The following is a 19,685-nucleotide window of genomic DNA, read 5'->3' on the forward strand; positions in this document are numbered from 1 at the left end:
AACCTCTGTTTTCTCCCTTCCATTCTCTGACGCGTACACTTTCTGCGTCCCTGTAAATGCATCCCTGAGCCTGTCTAGCGTTGCGTCCCGGGACAGCTCGTTTCCCTCGATCCTTTGCGGACTGCAGCTGGTGGCTCACGCTCCACCCTGGCCCCGCCCCTCGCGTGCGCTGAGCACTGTGGGAAGCCCCGCCCCAGGAAAGCATCCGCGATCTTATAGTGCCACCTGCAGGGACAGGCGGGAAACGCGCTCCCGCCGGGGCCGCCCCGCTGACTAACTCCGCCCCCAGGGCGGGCCAGACTCCAGCTCCTGGGCGTTACTCATTGGTTTCCGACACCGGCGACAGGACGTTGCCCTAGCAACCTGCACGCGTGACCCATCCTGCTAGTTCCGCGCCAGCGTGGGCACAGGAATTTCAGCGAGGGAGGGAAAGTGGCGAGACGTGGACGTTAATAGAAGTTGTCCCTGCGGTTTTCAAGTCCTACATTATAAAACTGTTTAAGATTGAACATTTATAACGGGCTTGACTACTTCTACAATTAGAGAAAATGATACAGTCATGTAAACATTTACATTGTAAGCGCTGGGTGCATAATCCATCCGAGTAAATAATGCAAAATGGCAACTCTTGGAAGGGGAGAAAAAAAGAGTATTCGGTTAAATTCCGTGGAGTTCAGGGGCTACTATGGCGACAAGAAAGGAGACATTTTCTAGAAATATTTTTGGCAAATACGCGGCCACACCCAGGGCTTGGCTCCCTCCACCACCCTTAAGCGACCGCAAGGAGGGACTGGGAAATGCGCTTCCTAGCAACGCGGTCTGCCTCGGCCCTGCCATTCCAATGTAGCAGGGACGGGAATGGAAAGGGACAGGCAGGAGCCGGGCACTTCACACAAACTAGCTCACCGAATCCTGTGAATTACGCCATGCTCTCCCCATTTTACGGAGGGGAACACCGAGGCTCAGGTTGAAGTGTTTGGTGCAGTTTCCGCAGAGCGGGGCTCCGGATTGGGGAACTGCTGGGGACAGGTGGCTTTCTCGCGCATCCCTGCCCTAGGCTCATCCGAACCCCTGGCTCACACAGGAACCGTACTGGGTTAAAAGGAAGGAGCTGAGGGTGCATGGCAATGACGAGAGGCGACCAGAAAGGTGTCCTCGTCCGCGATGGCTGAGGGATTGCTGGGAGCGGCGTTGCTCCGAAGCAGCCGACGGACCCACGCCGCAGTGGAGAGGACAGCGCAGAGCGGGCTGCGCAGCACTGCCAGAGGAGCCGGGAGGGCCGGCAGGGAACGGCGCTACCCCTTCCCGAGGACCCCGAGTTTGCAGGCCCAGCTTTCTGGGGGCTGAGGCAGAGACCCCGCTGGGGGTGGAGGGCCGCCGGCTGCTGTGCCCCCAGCTCCCACGTGGCGCCCGCAGCCCAGCAGAGCCGCCAGGATGACGAGCCTGGCCTGCCGCCCAGAGTCCTGCCCTCTGGCACCGGCTTCCTCCAGACGGCCTCATTAGCGCTGCCACAGGCCGGAGTCGGTGGGCGCGGAGGGGAGCGCGGGGGCCTGGTTTTCGGGAAGGGCGGCCGGCGGTTCCGGGTGGGAGGGCAGCCAGGGCCTGCCTTCCAGTCTCCTGCCATCCCCAGGGTCCCTCTGCATCTTTCTGCATTCCTCCACCCTCTTGCCCTCGTGGGCTACCCTGCCGGCCCCAAGTGTATAAGGGAAGGGGGCCTCAGGGCCTCTTCTTTCCTCCAGCAGAATGGGCACCAGGACACGTCTGAAACCCAGAACCCAGGAGCCAGGGCCCAGCCAGACGGCACGCACAGAAACACCGGCCCCTGGGCTCTGGCGCGGAATAGGACGCCAGCAACACGCAGACCCAACCCGGGGAGCAGAGGTAGCGCGGCCTGGCCCTGGGATCCCTTTTATACCACTTAGAGCCTCGCACGCCCCCTGCCTTCCGGCTATTGGCTGGCAGGAAGGCGGGGCTCGTCGGGTTGGCTGGCATCCAGGCGGTGATGGATGGCTCCCCGCTGGCGGGACCGCAGCCGGGCGGGGCGCTTTGCAGGACTGCAAAGATTGGCGGGGGTGGGGCCAGCTAGGCCTGGGTGTGGGTTGTAGGGGGGGGGATGAGCAGGACACCGCCTGAGGCTCAAATTTTCTGTGCTCTTAACCACCCTTTGAAACTTTGCTGTATAGCGAAAAAAAAAATCAAAAAACCAAAAAACCTTACCTCTAAATTCCTGCTAGATACCCTTTAACTTTGGAGGCCGATGCAGGTAATGTTGAATAATTTACCCAAAACAGTCTGGGCACAACCTTACAGACCTCCATTTCCTTCCAATTTGGGTCTCATTCATTCAATAATATTTGTTTGTTGATTCATTCTTTCAAATATTTGAGTGTTTGCCATGAGCCAGGCACTGGGGAAAGAAAGTGAGGGAGAGACTGACTAGACTCCGCAGTGGGGTGAGGGTGGAGGTTAAAAGGTAGGAAGTGATTTAAGAGATATTCGAAAGTAGAGATGCCTTTAAAAATCAAATGATGTTCTTTATCTTGATCTGAATATTAGTAAAAAGTCACAGACCGAGCGCAGTGGCTCATGCCTGTAATCCCAGCACTTTGGGAGGCTGAGGCGGGCGAATCACGAGGTCAGGAGTTCGAGATCAGCCTGACCAACATGGTGAAACCCAGTCTCTACTAAAAATACAAAAATTAGGCAGGCATGGTGGCAGGTGCCTATAATCCCAGCTACTGGGGAGGCTGAGGCAGGCGAATCGCTTGAAACCTGAAGGTGGAGGTTGCAGTGAGCTGAGATCTTACCATTGCACTCCAGCTCTGGCAACAAGAGTGAAACTCTGTCTCAAAAAAAAAAAAAAAAAAAGTCACAGAGTTTACACTTAAGATATGTGCTCTTTCCTGTAGGTAAGTCATACTTCAATAAAAAAGAAAAATAAATTAACCGAATGGCTGACAAATTATATTCTAGCATCAATGTGTGTATGGTCCTCATCTGTTCCCTAATCTCTTCCTCATCTCTATCAACAGAAACTGGTAAACATGTTAGATGAGGTTCTAAATAAATGAGAGTGTGAGACACATGTAAATTTTATACTGCACATATAGATTAACGCTATTCCTCAAAATGGACCCTTTGGTAAGAAAAGCAATGTTAATAATAACAATAATAAAATAAACTATTTTGGAATGAATTTGTTCAGCAGACATTTATTAACAGGCTGTTCCAGGCCAGGCACCTTGCTGGGGATTGTCGGGAGCTTCTAAGATGAATTGGGAAACACAGTTCCTGACTCAAGGAGATTACAATTTGGCTGGGGACAAAGTCATGTATGCAGACAAGGAAATTATAAATATTCACAGAGAGGGGGGTTGGGGGGAGGGATAGCATTAGGAGATATACCTAATGTAAATGACGAGTTAATGGGTGCAGCACACCAACATGGCACATGTATACATATGTAACAAACCTGCACGTTGTGCACATGTACCCTAGAACTTAAAGTATAATAAAAATAAATAAATAAATATTCACAGAGGAAACAGTGTATTACATATCATGTAAAGAAGGAAGATGGGAAAGAGACACCCCAAAGGGAGCAGCAACATAAGCAAGGCCAGAGGTAAGGAATCTGCATTTAGGCTGGGTGCAGTGGCTCACACCTGTAACCCCAGCACTTAGGAAGGGCGAGACAGGCAGGTTGCTTGAGTCTGGGAGTTCGAGACCAGCCTGGGTAACATGGCAAAACCCTGCCTCTACAAAAAAATAAAATAAAATTAGCTGAGTGTAGTGGTGTGTGCCTGTAATCCCAACTACTGGGGGGAGAGAGGGCACCGTGGGCTGAGGTGGAAGGATCACTTGAGCCCAGGAGGTCAAGGCTCAATGCTGAGAGCTGAGATCATGCCACTGCACTCCAGCCTGGAGGACAGAGCAAGACCCTGTCTCAAAAAGAGAAAAGAAAAGAAAAACATCTCTGTATTGTTTAAGGAATTTCAGGTAGGCAAATGTAGCTGGAATGGTGTGTGTCTGCATGGAATGTGTTGAGATCTGAGGTTTCTTCTAGACAGGTTGCAACTGGTTCACAGTGGGCAATGAACGCCATGCTAAAGAATGACTGCCATTTACTGAGTTTGCTACTATACACATCTTAAAATTACCATTGTCCTCAAAACAACCTAACAAAGTAGGTTGCAGCCTCAACCTCCGGGTCTCAGGCTATCCTCTCACCTCAGTCCCCCGAGTAGCTGGGACCACAGGCATGTACCACCACACCCAGCTAATTTTTAAATAAATTTTAGTAGAGACAAGGTCTCACCGTGTTGCTCAAGCTGGTCTTTGGCCTCACAAAGTGTTGGGCACACTGCGCCTGGCCTGTTAGCCTTCTCAGAGCTGAGAGTCTGAAAGATTGAATAATTTGCCTCAGAGCTCATAGGTGGGATTTAAACCCATTCTGGTCTGAATCCATTGCTCGCTCTTCTTTACCCCAACCACAGAGCTAAAGAACTTGGCTTGGGGCCGGGCATGGTGGCTCATGCCTATAATCTCAGCACTTTGGGAGGACAAGGTGGGTGGATCACCTGAGATCGAGACCAGCCTGACCAACATGGAGAAATCCCGTCTCTATTAAAAATACAAAATTAGCAGGGCATGGTGGTACATGCCTGTAGTTCCAGCTACTCGGGAGGCTGAGGCAGGAGAATCGCTTGAATCCGGGAGGCGGAGGTTTCAGTGAGCCGAGATCGCACCATTACACTCCAGCCTGGGCAACAAGAGCGAAACTCTGTCTCCAAAAAAAAAGTCAGTAAAGAACTTGGCTTGTGTTCTGAAGGTAATAGGGAGCCACTGAAGATTTTCAAGCTATTAGGTGGTATCAGCTCTGTGTTTTGAGGGAGGAACTCTGCTAGCAACATGGAACCTGGGTTGAAGAAGAGAACAGGACTTTAGGGTCAATTTATGACCCCCAAAAGGAAATATTTTCATTACAGTCACTTCTCATTCTTTATCTGAAACAGTACCAACCAGCTTGATTGCTGATCTTACTCACCAAGCAGCTTACAAAAATCAAGTCCACTCTCAGAATTTGAAGAGTTGGTGCTTGAATTAATTCAGATAATTGCAGGCAATCATTCCAAAAGAGGCCCTCCAAAAGGACCATTTTGTCAGGGACAATGGTCTGAATATTTAGGTTCTGAAAAGTATGTTTAAAAATAACAAGTCAGCTGGGCACGGTGGCTCATGCCTGTAATCCCAGCACTTTGGGAGGCCGAGGCAGGTGGATCACAAGGTCAGGAGTTCAAGACCAGCCTGGCCAAGATGGTGAAACCCCATCTCTACTAAAAATACAAAAAAAAAAAAAAAAAAAAAAAAAAAAAATTAACCAGGCATGGTGGCAGGCGCCTGTAATCCCAGTTACTCGGGAGGCTGAGGCAGGAGAATCGCTTGAACCCAGGAGGTGGAGGTTGCACTGAGCCGAGATCATGCCATTGCACTCCAGCCTGGGCAATAAGAGCGAAACTCCATCTCAGAAAACCAACAACAACAACAAAAAAAAAACAAAAGCACAAGTCTACTTTGTATCTTATATATTTTATATTTAGTGCCCTCTTATCATTCTCACATATCCCACTCTGAAAATAGACACATACGCTTCAAATGAAAGAAAAAGAAGTAGCAAGAGAGATCTGATTCCATTTGACCAGATCCATAATTTCTCTTTGTCTAGACACCGGAATTTTTTTTTTTTTTTTTTTTTTTTTTTTTTTTTTTTTGAGACTGGGTCTTGCTCTGTCACCCAGGCTGGAGTGCAGTGGCATGAACATGGTTCACTGCAGCCTGGACTTCCTAGGGAGAAGTGATCCTTCTACTTCAGCCTCCTGTGTAGCTTGGACTGTAGGTGCACACCACGATGCCTTTCTTTCTTTTTTTTTTTTTTTTTGTAGGGAGATGGGGGTCTCACTTTGTTGTCCAGGCTGGTCTCAAACTCCTGGGCTCAAGTGATCCTCCTGCCTTAGCCTCCCAAAGTGCTGGGATTACAGGATTGAGCCACCGTGCCTAGCCTTTTTGGTTTTTTTTTTTCCTAAGGGACAGAGTTTTGCTCTGTCGCCTAGGTTGGAGTGCAGTGGCATGATCATGGCTCACTGCAGCCTCAACCTCCAGGTAGCTGGAACTACAGGCACATGCCACCACGCCCGGCTAATTTTTTGTTTTTTGTAGAGACAGGATTTTGCCATGTTGTCCAGGCTTGTATTGAACTCCTGTGCTCAAGCGATCCACCCAAGTCAGCCTCCCACAGTGCTGGGATTACAGGCATGAGCTGTCACATCCAGTCCAGACACCTGAGTTTTAAGAGACTGAAAATATGTGTTTTACTCTCATGGCTGCCAGTGAGCCCTCATCTAAAACAAACAAACAAACTTGAGGATGGAGGAAAACTCTGGAAGTGATGAGGCTATACCCTTGCTTCCAGACAACAGCTTCTTAGTAACAGGGTGTTCTGGGGTGGGGATATATGGGGTGAGTAGGTGAGGACTCAGGTTCTGGTTGGAATGATTGGAAGACTGGTCTCAGCTGCTTACCATTCCTAGCAGCCTTGTGTTTGGAAGGTTGGAGGGCTCTTGGAATATCCCCTCCTAATAGATGGCTGGAAAAGTCTGGAATAATTTTATCTTGGGGAAACAGGTAAGATAAAAACTTCTGGGACCGGCTGGGCGTGGTGGCTCACACCTGTAATCCCAGCACTTTGGGAGGTTGAGGTGGGCAGATTACAAGGTCAGCAGTTTGAGACCAGCCTGACAAACATGGTGAAACCCCGTCTCTACTAAAAAATACAAAAATTAACTGGGCATGGTGGCATGCGCCTGTAATCCCAGCTACTCAGGAGACTGAGGCAGGAGAATCGCTTGAACCCAGGAGATGCAGTGAGCCGAGATCGTGCCACTGCACTCCAGCCTGGGCAACAGAGCGAGACTCTATCTCAAACAAACAAAAGTTCTGGGACCCAAAATCCCCCAAAATCTCAGTATTCTCCAGATGGCAGCAAGAAGAAGTAGCTCTCACAGATTTGCCCAGAAGATGGTGCTGTAAGACAAGCCCCTCTTTCATCCTTAGCCTGGCTGGGATCAGTGACAGGACTACGAAAATGCTTGCAGACCAGACCTACAGGGCATCTCTACTCCCTATTGGGCAGGAGTTATCTCACAGTGCTGAGCATTGCAGTCCATTCCTAGATACTCCCTAGACCACAGAGGAGAACCTTGGGGGTTCCCCATCAGAGCTGTGAGCACCTCCATTGGAACACAAAGGTGAGAGATCCTGGGAACCTGGGACAGCAAAAAACAGGGCCTCTGATCAAGAAACACTGTCAAGAAACACAGACCTGGCTGGGCATGGTATCTCACTCCTGTAATCCCAGCACTTTGGGAGGCCAAGGTGGGCAGATCACTTGAGGTCAGGATTTCAAGACCAACATGGCCAACATGGTGAAACCCCGTCTCTACTAAAAATACAAAAATTAGCTGGGCGTGGTGACACATGCCTGTAATCCCAGCTACTCGGGAGGGTGAGGCAGGAGAATCACTTGAACCCAAGAGATGGAGGTTGCAGTGAGCTGAGATTGCGCCACTGCACTACAGCCTGGGTGATGGAGTGAGACTCTGTCTCAAACAAACAAACAAAAAACAAAACAGACCTTTTCCTCCAACTCTGGAGATCTGGCCCCGCTCCCCAAGGTAGCTGGGAGGTTGGGGAAGGGGGCTGAGGGGCTTGGGCACTGACCGAAATTTATACTCTTTAAGGTAGAAAAAAAAAAGTGAATCTTTCTGGGAGAGCAAGCTAGAGGCCTTCAGATTAGGAAAGTGAAGCTCAAAGGGTGACTTACCCAATGTCACACGGCTAACAAGGGACAGAACTGAGACAAGAAAGAGAGATGGAACCCTCTCACCTCTTTCTGCCCTGTGTTTTCTGCAGAGCATGAGAATATAACGTTTATAAATAGAACTCCCTTGACAAGGAGTGCCTTCCTGGGCAGTTAGAAAAAATAGCAGGGCTCTTGACTCAAAACTCCGATGCACATTTTTCTTTGCATGCTTTTTTTTTTTTTTAAATAGTCTCACTCTATCAGTACAGTGGCACAGTCTCTGCTCACTGCAACCTCCACCTCCTGGGTTCAAGTGATTCTCTTGCCTCAGCCTCCTGAGTAGCTGGGATTACAGGCTTGTGCCACCATGCCTGGCTAATTTTTGTATTTTTAGTGGAGACAAGGTTTCACCATGTTGGCCTGGTTGGTCTTGAACTCCTGACCTCAAGTGATCCATCTGCCTAGGCCTCCCAAAGTGCTGGGATTACACGCATGAGCCACCGCACTGGGCCTTCTTTGCATGTTTTTTGTGTTTTTTTTTTTTTTTTTTTTTTTTGAGACCGAGTTTTGGTCTTGTTGCCTAGGCTGGAGTGCAGTGGCACGATCTCTGCGCACTGCAACCTCCACCTTCTCGGTTTAAGCAATTCTTCTGCCTCAGCCTCTTGAGTAGCTGGGATTACAGGCACCTGCCACCATGCCTGGCTAATTTTTGTATTTTTAGTAGAGACGGGGTTTCATCATGTTGCCCAGGCTGGTCTCGAACTCCTGAGCTCAAGCAATCTGCCCACCTTGGCCTCCCAAAGCTCTGGGAGCCACCACGGCTGGCTCCAATAGAGTTTTTAAAATTTTTATTTATTTTAATTTTAATTTTTTATTTTTTGAGACAGAATCTCTCTGTCACCCAGGCTAAAGTAAGTGGCGCCATCCCGACTCACTGCTGCCTCTGCCCCCTGGGTTCAAGTGATTCTCGTGCTTCAACCTCCCGAGTAGCTGGGACTAGAGGCACCCAACACCATGCCAAGCTAATTTTTGTATTTTTAGTAGAGACAGGGTTTCATCATGTTGGCCAGGCTAGTCTCAAACTCCTGACCTCAAGTGATCCACCCACCTTGGCCTCCCAAAGTACTGGGATTATAGGCGTAAGCCACCGTGCCCAGCACCTGTGTTTTTTAAATAATGAAATTAATAAGTGAGTCCCATCAGCTGCACTTCTTTTCTGAGAGAGGATAATTTACATATAAGACACAGAAAAGCTTCTTGCACAATGTTCTTTTAATAGGATTTATGTAAACTCACATTTGTCAAGATCCATAAAAGTATTCTATTTCTTTCACACATGTAATTTTTTTGTACTTCTCTCTCAGTGAAGGAGGCAGGCGTTGTCATTCCCACTTATCAGGTGATTGAGGTTGCTCCTGGGTCCTAGGAGCAGAAGCAATGCGGCCTGAACCCAGATATGGATTTCATTTTGAAGAAAGGTCTCCCTTCTTGTAGGGCACTATCCTGGACCCACTGGGCCTGCCCTTCTTATTTATTTCTTAGTGAAACCAGACAGTTTGCTGGGGCCAGTATGATGGAGCATCGTGACTGACAAATGGCTGGGATTAGGCTAATGGGTAGGCAGCTGTATATGGAGGAAGGTGATGAGGGATCAGACCATTTCCCTAGATTCCAGTGGAAACTTTTCAGGCAGTATCTAAATGAATCAGAGAAGATAAGAAGCCTGGAATACCTTGCAGAACACTGCCCATATCCTCCCAGCCCCAAGGACGATTTAGGATGCAGGGAGTCTGCACATGAAACAATTGTTTACATAAGCTGGAGAAGCATGCCAGGAAACCAGTCCAGGGGCAGTTTCCAGGGCCTGATTGATACTACTCCATCCTGGAAACTGAAAGAAAAAAAAAAAAAGGGTGAGTCTTTAGTTCTGTACTCCCTTTAGTTCTGGGAGTGCATTTGGAGTTTCCTTTAAATTCTTTGTGGATACAGGAGGCTGAGGGAGGAGAATCACTTGAACCCTGGAGGCAGAGGTTGCTGTGAGTGGAGATGGTGCCACTGCTCTCCAGCCTGGGCGACAGACTGAGACTATCTCAAAAATAAAACAAAATGTCAGGCATGGTGGCTCATGCCTGTAATCCCAGCACTTTGTGACTCCATCTCAAAAATAATAATAAATAAAATAAATAAATTTTATGTGGATAAATTGAGGAGAGCTAACGTGCAACAGATGAGAAAGAGACAAGGGGTGGGAGTGGGCACGGTGGCTCACGCCTATAATCCCAGCACTTTGGGAGGCCAAGGCGGGTAGATCACCTGAGGTCAGGAGTTGAAGACCAGCCTGGCCAACATGGTGAAACCTTGTCTCTACTAAAAATACAAAAATTAGCTGGGCATGGTGGCACACACCTGTAGTCCCAGCTACTCAGGAGGCTGAGGCAGGAGAGTTGCTTGAGCCTGTGAGGCAGAAGTTGTAGTGAGCCGAGATCATACCGCTACACTGCAGCCTGGGAGACAGAGCGAAACCGCAACTCAAAAAAAAAAAAAAAAAAAAAAAAAGGAGGGGTGGTGGGGAGTGCTGGGAAGGCAAGAAGGAAATAGCAGAGGAGAGACAAGGAAACCCCTGGCTTGGGAAGGCTCTTGCCTGTCCCACCTCACGCAAGCATAAACATTCCTGTCAAGACGGGGGCCCTCCAGAAGATGTCCAACTTAAAGCTCAGATCCTGGGCAGCAACAGCGGGGAGGGGATGGGGTGTCCCAGGGCAGATGGCCTTAAGGGGCCTATTTGTAGAGGCAGAGGCCCAGAGGCTGTTGTATGCAAGCTGCTTAGGGCCGCAAGAGAAATCCAGAGCTTCCCTGATGACCATCTTTCTTCTCCTCTTTCTGACTCTCTTCTTCCTTCCACTCTCCCTAAACCTGCTGAATCCCTTAGGCAGCTGGGATCAACATAAGCTAGAAACTGATGCGTATACAAGGGAAACCGGGAAGCCTAGAAACAGCAGAACCTGGGAGAGGTACCTGTGTACAGGGCAAATGAGGGGAGCCTGAAAACAGCTGAATCTGGGGAGATGGAACTGCCTAGTGAGAGAGCAAGGGGGTTCTGGAAACTGCTGAACCCAGGGAGGCCAATTTGTGTACCAGGAAAATATGGGGGAACCTAGAAACAGCAGGATCTGGGGAGACAGTCCTGTGCAGGGGGGCAGACAGAGAGAGTAGCCTGAAAACAGTTGAATCTGGGGAGGCAGATTCGTGTGCAGAGGGAACAAGGGGAGACTGGAAACAGCACAATCTGGGGAGATGGGATAGTGTACAGTGGAAGCTAGGGTGGCCTGGAAACCGGGGCTCTCAGGGGATGAATCTGCTTGAAATTGCATGGGGGGGCGAGGGAGCCTGGGGAATCTGATGTGGCAGGCGTGAGCAGGGACACAGGCAAGCACGGGGTGGAGTCAGGGTGGTGGTTGCATGGAAGGGGAATGCAATGGAACTCCCTGCCTTGTAGGTTTTAGTTAGACCCCTTGGCAGCCTCTTCTTGCAGACAGGGCAGGGTAAAGGAGTAGCTCTCCATTGAGGAGCCAGGATTTCACATGGCAAGAAGAGAAGGGCCTTTGTGTGCAGTTGCTGCCCTGGTCCTAAAATGAGCAAAGCCTGGAATTCCCTAGGGGAAACAGCCCAGGAGTTAGAGTGGGAAAGGATGAGGAGATTGAAGGCGCTTCCGTCCCCTTGCCTGCCTTCTTCCCAACCCCTCCCTGACAAGGACAGGCCTCTTTCTCCCTTTCTACCGACCAGCCTGACCTCTCCCTTCAGCAGTTCTCTTCTGAGTGACAGACAGACAAAGACAGAGCTGCAGACAATCGACTGAAGGAGGCCCCACAAAAGTTCCCTCCCAACCCACCATCCCCCCATACCCTCCCTAGAGGCCCTGAGCCAGCCGGGGCCAACGGGAGCTGTCACTCTAGTGGAGCTGCCTTCAGGTGACAGGCCTTCAGGAGGCAGGGTGACTAGGGCTGGGAAAGGCCTGAGATTTTTGGGATTCAGTCCGTGCCTCTTAGAAACCAGAGTTTCCCAGCCGGTTGCCTCTGAGAGAGGAAAGGGGGCAGAACAGTGGCCACTATTGCAGAAAGAAAAACCTGGTTCCACGATTTCTAGCTGTAGGATCTTGGCGAGTTGTCATTCCTCTCTGGGTTTCAGTTTTTTCATCCGTAAAATGAAGGATTGGTCTAGATCTCTAAAGGCCCTTGCAGCTCTAACGTGAGGATTCTTAGTGGCCTCGGAGAGAGAGCTCAGCCTGGCACATTTCTTCTCATTTGCTAATACGGCTCAGAACTTTCTGGCAAACATTGGAAGGAGGCTGGCATTTGGGATGCTGTGAGAATGTTTAAGCAAGCTTTCCCTGGCATTGATAACACTTCTGGAACATGTATGTTTCTACTTTTCGTCACTCCAAAGGGTTCCTCCCCTTGAGCAAAATTATTTTTTACGCCAGCCACCTCAGGTTTCCTGTCTTGTGATTTAGGCTGGAAGGTGGAATCTGAACCCAGAATCTCATCTCCCTGCCCCAAATCTGCCTTCTTCCCTGCCGGCCTCACTCCCAACCTCTCTGTGCTCTCTTGCCTTTGGCTTCTGTTATTACCTGGTTTCTCCTAAAGCCAGGGATGTTTGGAAAGAGGGCTTATGCTTGGGCTTTTATAGAGAAGCCTCACAGTCTCAGGGAAAGGACCTTCCTCCGCTAACAGAAAGACAGCCAGGTACCCCAAGGCCCTGAGGCATCACACTGCCCCTTGTTCATTACTAACCCGGAAGAGGGTTCGCAGTGCATCCCTTGCAAGGCTGCCAGCGGGGGTTTCATCTGAGACCATCTATAAAAAACCATCATCAGCCTGGAAGCATGGAAAGCATAGTGTGTGTGTGATGCGGAGGGGGTCAAATAACCATGGGCCTAATTCAGGCCAGGCCTGAGTGGCTGGAACACCAGACCTGTGCTTCTCCACTCTTCCCTTTAGTCTGAGAAACCACTGCGTTTAGCACAAGAAGCATGGCTTGGGCTGGTGCTCTGATGATTCCAGAAACCCTGCCCACCTCCAGTCTGTGCAGAAGAAATCATTCCCAGCACTTACAGAACGGGAATGGAAGAGTCTTGTCCAGATGGAAGGGGAACTATGGTTGCCTGCCTTACCTCTCTTGGGGACCTCAAGTGACCTGCCTCAACGTACCAAGGGGGAGGAGGAGGAGTCTTCAGGGGACAGTGCTGGGAGCTGGACTCCCGGGGTCCAGTGTTACCAGAGAAGGCCTGGGGACAGAGAACCTCTTGCGAACCGCACTGGGGCCAGTCCTTCCTAAACACAGGCTGAGTGTGGGGCGTCTCTCCCCCACTCTGCCTTCCTGGGCACCGTCAGGGATGCGCGGGCAGTTCTTAACGAGTCCCAAGGCTGTGGGAGCTGAAGGGGTAGTGGGCCGGGCGGAGGAGGGAGTGGGGAGGGGATCTGATTAGAATCCGGGCCGTATGGCGAACACTGCGGAGATGGAGGTAATCACTGAGCGGGCGAGACAGCGTGCTCGGCGACAGCAGGCGGCCCCGCCGTCGCCATGGCAACCGCGGCCTCCGGGGCGCGCGGCTAGGCGCAGCTCGGCGTACGCGGCGGAACATCTGCTTTGCACCGGGCTGCTGGGAGCCAGGGGGCGCGGGCGCGGCTGCTCCCCCCACCCCGCGAAAAAGAAACAAATTAGGCCAACTGTCCAATAAGGGGCCGCAAATGTATTTATTAATGCGAGGGAAAGGTTGTTCCGGAGCGCAGTTTGATTAATGTTTGAGTCTTCAGCTTGTCAGTCTGGTTTTGTCTCCTGCAAAAGGGGAAAAGGGAGGGGTTGGGTGAGGGGCTGGTAGGGGAGTGGGGAGGAGAGAGACAACAAAGCGGGAGGGGATGTTAATAGCCAAATAGGCTCTTTTTCATGTTTCCCCCAGCCTGCCACCCTTGATGGATGGCTCAGACAGACACCAGAGCGCATCAGGGAGACGCAAGCCCCTCGGAGAGATGGCGGGATGGAAGAGAGGGGGCCGCTGGAGCCTGGCTGGGGTCGGTGGGGCGGGAACTCCCGAGGGCTGCCTGGAGAGGAATGGCCCCAGGAAATGGGCAACTCCTGGGGAAACCAGAGGAAAATTGCACTCATGTCCACAAGTCTCCTTTCCGCCCCCAGTTTGCCCCTCTGGGTCCTGGAGATAACACCGAGGTCGAAGAGTGAGGGGTCTCCATACCCTCTGGATACAGAAAGGGGCGAGAAGCTCTCCTCCGTGTGTTAGGGATGGGAGAAAGGAAGTAGGCAAAAGCCTAGGCTTCGAATTCTCCTTCCTCTCTCTTTCCTCCACCCTTCTCTTTTCTTTCCTCTCATCCTATGTCCTCTGCCATGTATCCTGTCTTCGCTTTTGCTCCGTCGTCCTTCCTTCCTCTTTGTCTCTTCTATTGTTTCTTTCCTCCATCTCCCCCATGCCCCGTTGCTGACTGTGATAGGAACTGCCTTGCGAAGATGTCTTCTGTGACCAGTCTGAACACCTATAACGTTTTCTATTTTTCCGTCTCTAGAGTCATGGAGGAACTGAGAGCCCCCTTGGAGCCTCAAATTTGACCCAGTTTGTGAGAAAACGCAACCCCACCCCTTTTCTATCCTCCCCACCAGATCCTCAGCTCCAGCCCACTAGGAATGTGGAGTGGAAACTGAAAATTACAGATTTCTGGCCAGGCCTGGGATTCAGAAACACAAGAGAAGGTCTGTAAAACTTAGGCTGCTTTGAGGTTAGAAGCTTCCTCTTTACTATCCCTTGCCAAAAAAAAAAGAAAAAAGAAAAGAAAAGAAAAGAAAATAGAAAAGAAAAGAAATACCCCTTTAAAGCCTAAGCCAAATTCTAACATGACTATGCAGCTCATTTTACCTTCTTGTACAAGAAACAAGTGCATTTCTACATCTGAAGAACTTTGCAAGAGGGAAGTTATTGGACACCAAAAAACCCATTTGATGGCAGGGCACAGTGGCTCATGCCTATAATCCCAGCACTTTGGGCGGCCAAAGTGGATGGATCACTTGAGGTCAGGAGTTCAAGACCAGCCTGGCCAACATGGTGAAACCCCATCTCTACTAAAAATACAAAAAATTATCCGGGTGTGGTGGCATGCACCTGTAATTCCAACTACTCGGGAGGCTGAGGTGGGAGAATTGGTGGAAACCAGGAGGCAGAGGTTGCAGTGAGCAGAGATGGTGCCACTGCACTCCAGCCTGGGTGACAGGGCGAGACCTCATCTAAAACAAACAAACAAACAAAAAACCTGCTTGAGCAGATCAGAGCCCCACTTTCCACGGAAGATTTTTATTTATTATCATCAGCATCACAATTATTATATTTAATTATTATTTACAGTGTTGGGATGGAGGGATTATTCTCTTAAAATGTGATCATAGCACAGTGGTTAAGAGCAGTGACTCTGGAATCAAACCATCTGGGTTGAATTCTGGTTTCTCTACCCACGAGCTGGATGACCATGGGCAAATTACTTAGCTCTCTCTAAGCCTCAGTTTCCTCATCAGTAAAATGGGATTATAGTCGTCCATAGATCACTGGGTTGTAGAAAGGGCAAATGACACAATCCATGTAAAGTGTATAGCATTGTATATAATGATTATTATGTGCCCAGTACACATTGACTGTTACTTGGTTATAGATCCTTTTCAAACACATCCCACGGTCACCAGCACTGAATATGCATTGCACTCCAACTATGTACATGACAGTACATTAAATATAAGGTAGCAAGAGATATAAACATGATTTCTGCTCTCAAAAGTTTACAGTCTTTCTGATGAGAAACAGTAGATACATTAAAAATTACAAATCACCTGAGGAATCATATGCCAAATGCCAAATGAATAGTACAAATGCCAGAGGCTTTCAACGTTCACTCCAAGGGAGGGGTTGCAGGACTTGGAGCTAGGGGTCCCCTGCAAAAGGGGCCACAGAGCCTGGGTCTTTAAGGAAGTGAGGGATGGAAAGAAGTGAAGTGAAAAAGGGAATGGCAGGAACAAAGACTGTGAGGATGGCTTGCTTTTGGATGAATGAGTTTGGCTGCATCTAAAGAGGAAACTTGGGGCTGAGTAGGTGGCTTGTGCCTGTAGTTCCAGCTACTCCAGAGGCTGAGGCATGAGGATCACTTGAGTCCAGGAGTGTGTGACCAGGCTGGGCAACACAGCAAGACCTCATCTCTAAAAAAGATAAAAATAAAGTTTATCAGCCTGGGCAACACAGCGAGACCTGTCTCTACAAATAAAAAAATGGCCAGGCATGGTCATGGCTGCCTGTGGTCCCAGCTACTTGGGAGGCGGAGGTGGGAAGATGGCTTGAGCTCAGGCAGTCAAGGCTGGGAGCTGGGACAGTGCCACTGCACTCCAGCCGGGGAGACAGAGTGAGACCCTGTCTCAAAAATAAGTAAATAAAATAAAAATAAAGTGTAAACTTGATAAGAATCTTGAATACAGGGCCAGGCGCTGTGGCGCATGCCTGTAATCCCACCACTTTGGAAGGCCGAGTAGGGTGGATCACCTGAGATCAGGAGTTTGAGACCAGCCTAGCCAACATGGCAAAACCCCATCTCTACTAAAAACACAAAAATTAGCCAGGCATGGTGGTGCATGCTTGTAGTTCCAGCTAGTCAGGAGACTGAGGTAGGAGAATCGCTCGAACCCAGGAGGCGGAGGTTGCAGTGAGCTGAAATCGCGCCACTGCACTACAGCCTGGGTGACAGAGCGAGACTCCATCACAAAAAAAAAGAATCTTGAATACAGGACCCAGATACTTGGATTGTATATTGTATGCTTTAGGGAAGTGTGGAAGATTTTTGAACAGTAGTACCACACATGTAAAAATATAGGTGTATGTGTGTGTATATATATATGTGTGTGCGTGTGTGTGTGTGTATTTTTTTAAGGAAGGTTAATCTAGTGGTGGTGCATAAAATGAAATGGTATAAGAGAGACTTCAGATCAGGGAACCAGTAAAGGAGGGCTTGGGCTAGAATGAAGAGGAAATAATAAATTTGAGAAACATGAAAAAGTTTGATGATTAAATGGATGTTAGGAAGAGATGGAGAAGAACAGTGATAAGGCACTAAGCTCTAAGGCTTTGAACCTGGATGATTGGGAGAAAATCTACAAGAACAGGATTTGGTCATCATTACCCCGAGTTCTGGTCGGAGCCCAAGTTGCCTGAGTTTAGCAGATCACTGTAAAGCCTGCTGCCACATGATTGTTGATGTGTTTTCATATTTATTGGGTATCTATTATGGTGTGGGTATGGTAGGAAGTTAGTTATCCATCCTCCATCAGTCTGACATGTGTTTTGAGTAGTTGGAAATTGGTTACCCTGTACATCTTCCATTGCCTACCTGCCTCCATCATAAATGATCTTAGAGGCTAAAGGTTCATCCTATGGAAAGCATAAATAACCCTTTGGGGGCTAAACTTAAGGCTCAGCTCCACCCACCCAATAATTTAGCAAATGAACCAAGAAGAACGTGCCTATCACATAGGTCCTGTCCTCTGAGACCTTAAGCTGAAAGAGGGTCTGATGTTTGACTACCAAGTAATGAAGCAAATTTATAGGCAAATGCCTTAGGAGTCATTCCTCTCTATTTGAGGATAATCCCTTCAAAGTCATCTCACCAGGAGGCTGCACTTATTCCAAATGCTTCCATTGCTTGAAACATTTGGGAAGGCTCCATGGGAATTATCTCCAGAGTCTTCAGCACATTTGTGTTGCTTTCCTCAAATGAACCAGATCCTTATCCTTGGAAGGTGGTGGGATGGTTTGAATGTTTTTCTGTGGTTGCCATTTTCCAAAAAAGTTTTGAAACTGCTTTTAACAATGGCAAAGTGTTGAAATAGAATTATAGTCTCCTCCTAAGAAGTCATGACAACTGAATGCCATCTATGATCCTGGATTGGATCCTGGACTGGCGGTAGAGAGAGTCTGACGATGGGAATAGTCATAAAGGACATTAGTGGGAAAAATGGATGGACATTGAATATGCGCTGTACGGTAGATGGCAGTCTCATAACAATGTTAAATTTATTGATTTTGATCATGATACTGAGGTTGTTTGTGTAAGAGAATGCCTTTGTTCTTAGGAAACACATTCTCAAATATTTAGGAGTAAAGGGACAGGATGTCTCCAATGTACTCTCCAAAAGTTCCAAAAAAATGCATATGTAAATATGTAGATAGACAAGGATGAAATGAATGGAGCAAAATGTAAAACAGTTGATGAATCTGGGTAAAGGGCATATGGGAGTTCTTTGTACTATTTTTGACATTTTTTTATAAGTCTGAAATTTTTCAAAATAAAAAGTTACCAAAAAACCAACTATGTAGCCTCCATCTGAAGGAGAGAGATTCATTTAGATGTTGATTCTTTCAAAATGGTCCTCTTAGGAGGCACTGTACTCTTCAACACTTTATCGGGATTAGGTGAAAATATGAAAGACAAGCTCATCAGCTCTGTGGATGATACAGAGCTAAAAAAGAGTTAATGTTTTGGGTGACAGGCTAAGGATTTAATAAGATCTTGGCAGGATGGGAACAGTGGCCCAAACTGAACACAGTTTAACATAATGTATGCTCCATCGGTGTTAAATTGAGTTGAGTGAGGTGAAATATAAAAGGATTAAATGATAAGTTTTATACTTGTCACCGAAAGAGTTAATTCAGTAGGAATGAGGAAGACATGGCCTAAGAGTGACATATACTAAAAACAGTAAGTTTAGTTGCCTGCAACCTCAATATGCTGATATGATAGAGAAGCTACTATGGGCCAGGTGTGGTGGCTCACACCTGTAATCCCAGCACTTTGGGAGGCTGAGACGGGCGGATCACATAAGGCCAGGAGTTCGAACCAGCCTGGCCAACATGACGAAACCCTGTCTCTACTAAAAGTACAGAAATTAGCTGGATGTGGTGGCGTAATCCCAGCTACTGGGAGGCTGAGGCACAAGAATCTCTTGAATCCGGTAGGTGGAGGTTGCAGTGAGCTGAGATTGTGACCCTGCACTCCAGCTTGGGAGACAGAGCAAAACTCTAAACAAACAAACAAACAAAACTGCTGTGATCTGCATCTGCTGTAAAAAATTATAGATTCTGAGCTTCATTAATAAAATACAGTCTTTAGAACAAGGGAGGTGATGGTCTTTCTTTATCCTGTGCCCTTGGGAATTAATCTTTAGGTCTGGGGCACTATTTATAAAGAAAGGCATTGCTAATGAAAAGGCCTATGGGATATATAAACAATAGTGAGATTTTGAAAGGAGAGCACTTGAGGAATAGGTGAAGGAATTAGGAATGTTTAAACTCTCGGGGATTCCTATTGGCTGCCTTCTAGACATTTGATTGGCATCTGAACTGGGGAGGAAGATTTACATATTCTTCATCAATTCACACAATGATAAAAGGACAGAAGGAGGTGAATTACAGGGAAATAGTTCCTGGTTTAGTATGAGAAAGAATTTTCTAAACATTAAAAGTCTGAAAATAGAAAGGCGTTACGTAGTGAGGTAATAAGTTCTCTGTGGCTGGAAGTATCCAAGGAAGACTATTATGAGGACTACTATAATAAGAATTCTTGCAACAGGAAGGACCCTAGGTGAGGTAGACTGCTGGTCTGTTGAACTCTAAAATTCTAGGTAATTACATGTCTATTTAGAGAAAATAAAAATAAAAAAATAAACACCTACCAGCCTCTTTTCTCTGTGGTCTTTATTATATAATGTTTACAAAAACTGCCCACACACTCACTGATTG

The sequence above is a fragment of the Macaca nemestrina genome, chromosome 17 (assembly GCF_043159975.1).
Source record: "Macaca nemestrina isolate mMacNem1 chromosome 17, mMacNem.hap1, whole genome shotgun sequence".
Classification (NCBI taxonomy): domain Eukaryota; kingdom Metazoa; phylum Chordata; class Mammalia; order Primates; family Cercopithecidae; genus Macaca; species Macaca nemestrina.